Source organism: Engraulis encrasicolus, chromosome 19 (assembly GCF_034702125.1).
Source record: "Engraulis encrasicolus isolate BLACKSEA-1 chromosome 19, IST_EnEncr_1.0, whole genome shotgun sequence".
Lineage (NCBI taxonomy): Eukaryota > Metazoa > Chordata > Actinopteri > Clupeiformes > Engraulidae > Engraulis > Engraulis encrasicolus.
This window is the reverse complement of record NC_085875.1, coordinates 50,549,507-50,555,690: the sequence shown is the minus strand read 5'-3', so window position 1 is coordinate 50,555,690 and position 6,184 is coordinate 50,549,507.

Sequence of the window (6,184 nt, the reverse complement as noted above, 5' to 3'; positions counted from 1 at the left end):
AATAATAAACTCAAATCTCAAGAGCCTGAATGCATCGTATATGTCGTTCTAGCCGCCAACGGTCAAACAGCGTATAGCCTACACAGCATCAGGCTAAAATAAGTTAAGACACACTCTCAACTTCAGGCCAATATTGGTAAAGGTAAAGAAAATGTAAATATTCTCAGGTATTGGCTTCAACTACCAGGCAGTTTTCATGCTCCACGAATCTGTATACACTTTCATAAAGGTTGGAGCAGGCCTCACCGAAATATTGTTAAACTTTAAAGTAAGAAAATGCACAACTTCCTTTTTATCATTACACAGGGCGTTCTGTCTTCCTCAGTGTGTGTAACAATAAAAAGAAAGTTCATGCATGGTGCAACCTTTTCTTACTTTTCTACTTACAAATGCAATGTACTCACTCCAGCAAGCTTAGAGCAGTAGCAATCCTTGGAGGATAGCGGAGCAGATTTAGAGGTGCCTTTCGCCCCTTCATAGATTTATTAACCGCTAAATATTATTTTAACCGTCAAGCTCTCATGTTTTATCATATTAATGTGTGATTTACATGGCAGTGCTACATAGCCCTGATAAGGAAGACAAGGTTGTTTGATTTATGGCAGCACCCGTTAGCAGCCGTTTACCACTGTGGGGAACATCTCACATTTTTAACCCGTTAAAACACGGCATTATAAACTTGCTGTTACCAGAATCGTAATGACCGAGTCATGGTGCATTACTAAAGGCCCTCTGTTATGTCATAGTAGAGTAGTACAGCGTGCTACTGGTGGAATGGCGTGCATTAAAGGTGCGTGATTCCGTTGCTATGGGCACAACGCCAACAAATTACTGCCTAAGATGCTGCCACTTGTTAGGGACTGACACTTGATGAAAACTTGAGAATGTTGAAATGCTGTCAATGCAATAGCAATACAGGTCTGGCCTGATGGATAAGGTGTTGCTTCTGGGATCAGAAGGTTGCAGGTCAAGTCCCATACCATGGGTGCATCCCAATATGTGACCTTGCCTCCTCCACTTGTGCTTGTCTCCTCGTCCCGCCTCCTGGCCCCTCCTCCGTGGAGAAAACGATAAAGTTTCCCAGCTGTCAGCCTCGCCACAACAACTTTTGAGGGACTGTTTTTCATTCACCATCCCAATTGCAAATGAGAAAAAGACTTTACAATTGAGCTTTTGCAAGATATTGAAATATAATGCTATTGTCAGTGATGTCATCATGACGAGAAGCAAGTGGAGGAGGCAAGTGGAGGAGGCAAGGTCGCATATTAAAACGCACTCCACATATAGAGGTGTCATGTCCACTGGGGACAGTGGGAAAGTGTCCCCAGCACTTTAGGCAATTCTATCCTCATTATTTACTAACTTACATAGCTAGGAACCAAATCCATGGGTGCCCGCAGAGGTTGACAAAAAAATCTGTAAACTAAAGTAATTAAAGCAATTGAAATGATGGTCCGACTGCAATATGGCAGCAGTGCCCTTCAGCAAGGCACCTATAGCCTTACTAACTGTAACCTCACATTGCTCCAGAGACTACAACAAATACCCCATGCCTATAACTATAAGCCAATTTTGGAGAAAAACCCAGCTAGGAACAATGCTAAACATCTGGGCAAACATGTAAGAGAAAAATATTGCAGCGTTTGTTTGATGTGCTTGAACTGCAAAGTCATCTTCAACTGAAAGCACGGGGACTGTAACCAATACCCTGTAAAATACGGTACTGTAACTGCTTTCCATGGAATGGCTTAAATGATTTGGAAGAAATGCCACTTTTAATACGCAAAGGGAAGCTTAGTTGTATAGCAGTGCATTTCATACCTGTAGGCAGTTCAAAGCGCTACACAGAAATTAAATCATAAAAAAACAATGCTGATAGATAAAAATGTTGGAGTAAAATGATAAAAGTAAACAGACAGCACAGTTTTGTCAATGTTACAGAACAATTTAATAGACAAAGGTATCAGCTTGTACATACTACAGAAATTATTATTGTTATTTTTATTATTATTATTATTATTATTATTATTATTATTATTATTTATGTTAAAACACCTGAGAGGACAGCTGCAAAGGGGGAAAAAACCCTCTTTATCGGTGTGATTGACACGACTGCGGTGCATCCATGTAACACACAACTAACAGCAGTGGTGGACAAAGTAAAAGTAAAAGTTTCACACAGTTTCTTTCCAATACAGGTAACTTATCTGAGTAAAAAGTAGACCAATGTACTAGTCTTATGATAAGCTGATTCTGCACAGGTTGGGTTGAGTTTGTGGTGGGTCCTTGTTAGGTTTTTATTGTTTTTCAGTAATAACAAAGTCTATCTCAAAAGGTAGGTAAAATGGAGTAAACAGTGTAACAGCTATGTAATATCATGTGCTACTGTTGTAATTACACCACAAAAGTACTTTTACTTTTACTTCATCCACCACTGACTAACAGGGAACAAAGTGATAAGTCAAACTTTTCCACTTTACTCTACTGAGCCATGTCAAAGATAGCAGCTTCCAAGCCATGGGCAGCTAAATTGTGCTTTTAAAAAATACATCTCTTGGGACTTTTTCACCTTTATTATAATAGTACTTAAAAGTGAAGAGTGGGGCAGGGAAAAAGTGGGAGAGAGATGGGGGAAGATCAGGAAATGATCTCAGGTCAAAATCGAACCTGGGTCCCCGACGTAACATTAAGTGCCTTAGCCATTGGAGCTATGGCCCCTATTATTTCCACTGACGTAGTTTTGTTTTTACTTTAGCTTACAAACGTTCCCCAAGAAGGTGAGCTTAGACTGTACAGTAGGTAAGAGGAGAGGGAAGGGAACCATGACGTAAATTACGACAGTGTAGCAAATACCAGGGACCCTCCATTACAAACACATGACGAAGCAGTTTAGGCTTGCCTTTATAAACAGAGGGCAGTGTCTCATCTCCACTCCCAGGGCCAGATTAAGATGGGCTGCGGTCCCTCGAGTACAGGTTACCGGAGGCCCCTGCAGAGGGCAAATTTTGCGTCAAAATTACATAGGCAGCATCCAAGTTAGGAATTAAGAATGACCAACTTGCAAACATTTTTTTTCAATACTGCAGGTATCGTTAACTGCCTCCATTAACCAACCGGGGGGCCCTTGGCAGGTGGGGGGCCCTAGGCTGTAGCCATATCTAGCCTGTGCGTTAATCTGCCTCTGTCAACGTCATCCACTTCACCACACTGAGTATACATCAAAGGACAGCAGCAGCCAGTCAGCCACATAAGGCACTTCCCAGCAGCAGACGACAAAATGTTCCTCTTATGTTATATTCTGTTCACTTCAGCAAACTAGTATCTTCCAAGAAATGTAGGTTGCATCATCAAGTTACATCATAGAGTTGTAAATAACTGAGAAACTTCACCATTGACATAGAGTACTGTAAGGCAAACACATTCCAAGATCCCAAACCACCCCCACCCCGCCTCCCCCATCACAAGCTCATGACAGAGCAGTGCGCTAGTAAACACAGGAAGTACTAACACTCTACTCCACTCCACTTTTATTTGTCCACTTTAGCCTACTGGCTGCTGTCAATGAAGACAGGCGTGGGTGCCTCTTCACCCGACTGGCTGCGTCACTGAAGGCTTCCCAAGAGCACTGACTGGCTGCCAAAATGTTTGCTGTAGCCTTTGATGTTACAGTATGGGTCAACTCTACTCTGCTAACATTTTCCAAGAAGAGGTGGACTTGGCAAACCTAGGCAATTGCCTTGGGCCCTGACCAAATAGCCCTCCATAGGGTCCCCCAACTGTCACACCAGTCGTGATACACACAAAAAAGCAGGTCTGATTTTATTTTTACATTTTCACTAAGATTTTCACTTGGTGACGTGTTTAAGGAATTACTTTTGTGGGCATACATTTCACCCAGGGCCCCATAATGGCTAGACCCCCCCCCTGCTTCCAAGGAGAGGTGCTTGGACTGTGGACCTCACCCAACTGGTTGTGTAAACGAAGGCTTCCCAACAGCTGGGTGTCAAAATGTTTCTTTGATGTTATGTGTCCCCGTAAGGCACACGCCGAAATGTGTTTGTGCAATAAAAAAGTTAAAAAACATTAGGTGCAGGCGCTTTCTTGGCACATACCGAAACCTGTTTGTGCAATAAAAAAAACACAATTTCCAAGGTGTGGCATTTTTCTCGATAAATTGAGTTGAGCATTTGAGCATCTTATGCAATGTATGTTATACAAAAGGAGTTACTCTACAATAAGAGCCACTTGTTTTTTTTGTCCTGTTCCATGTGCACACTATGCGACTCCCGTGGTGTTTGGAAGGAGCAATCTAATCAGTGACTCTGGTGACTCAGTCAAGAGAGGTTACTGTACTTTGTAAGCAGCTGGACAACGTCTTCTTGGTGTTTGAAACATGACCAGACACCAGACACGACCTGACCTGGCCTGCCCGTGACACAACTTGGCCGTGACATAACATGACCTGGGTGAATCATGATTGGCACAGATGTACAAGGGGTCTTTCCCAATGACAAATCCTTACACAGATTTAACAACAAGTCTTCCCCACTACAAACATATGGTGTAGGACACACACTGCATGACTAAGGAGTTTCCCCAAGTAATACTTGTATCTTGACAGAACACAGAGCGCAAGCTGGACTCTTACTGTCTGAAACTTGTCCCCTTTACCCCCATTGGCCGTGTCATGCAGACAGGAAGTGGCTGGTTTCCCAGCCACTACACTATGGAGTAGAGTTCCTCTGAACTCACTTATCCAAATTACCCTGATAACTTCTAATTAACCTTACTGAGTGTGTCCTGTCTTGTCATTGTGTTTTGTTTGATGCTGACCTCTATCTCCAAGCAATGAGATCAAAAATGTCACTCAGCTTTGCATCGCTCCATGCGGGACTCTAGATACACAGCGGAGCCCCTCCGTACAGAACATATCCTACTGGAGACGGTACTTGGAGGACATATTTTTCATATGGGAGGGTGATGAGAACCAGCTACAAGCATTCCATAAATACATGGGTAAAAAGCAGGCCCGCCGACGGGGGGGGAAGGCAAAGGGGTATGTTGCCCAGGAAGATAGAGGGGCAGATAATTGGGTCCCCATTACATTGTTTTGGGTAGGGGGCTCTTTCAGCTGACTTTGTACTGGGCCCAGCAAAAGCTGTCAGTGGCCCTGATTATAAGAGCAATCAACATTTCAGACCACGCCGAGACAAGAAGTTCCCAGCAGTAGCCCACAACACTACACTATCTAGCAGAAGTGCTCCTCTGAACTCTGAACTCATTTATCTACTGATATACCCTGATGACATCTATCCAGAGGACACAGAGAGGGCAGCCAACGGAAATGACTGTGGACAAACTACTTTTTTGGGTTGTTTTTGTTTTGTGTTGCTGTACAGCACATGCACATGGTCTCTAACCTCTCCTCCAGATCATGCAGTCAGTGGACATAAGTGCAGTGGTGGACGAAGTAAAAGTAAAAGTACTTTTGTGGTGTAATTACAACAGTAGCACATTATATTACATAGCTGTTACACTGTTTACTCCATTTTACCTACCTATTGAGATAGACTTTGCCATTAGGCCTACTGAAAAACAATAAAAACCTAACAAGGACCCACCACAAACTCAACCCAACCTGTGCAGAATCAGCTTATCGTAAAACAAGTACATTGGTCTACTTTTCACTCAGATAAGTTACCTGTGTTGGGAAGAAACTATGTTTCTTTTTTTAACTTTTACTTTTACTTTGTTCACCACTGCAAAAGTGATGCAATGTATAGAGATGGGATTTATGGCTCTTTATGGCTTTGACGGGATCCGGATCTTAGTGGCTCTTTCCTTTCAAAGAACCAATTAAAAAAAAAAATCTTTTGAACATTTTTTAATTATTTATTCAGTGTTCAGAAGAAGTTCAGAAGTTTTTTTGACTCCACCTCGAGGTCATTTCGTCCAAACACCAACTGTTTTTTCTCTTTGACTTCTAAAGACTGCTTCTGTCACTCTCTGAGGTAGACACGTGTGTGATTTTTTTCACAAATTAGAGTACTCACCTGAAGGTTACATGCTTAAAACAAATGACAAATGAACGAAAAAAGGGAAGAGTGGCTCCCCCAGCTGTGATTCAGTTCCCATCGTTCACTTCTAGGAGCCGTGCAAAAGAGGTGAATCGTTCACGAATGCC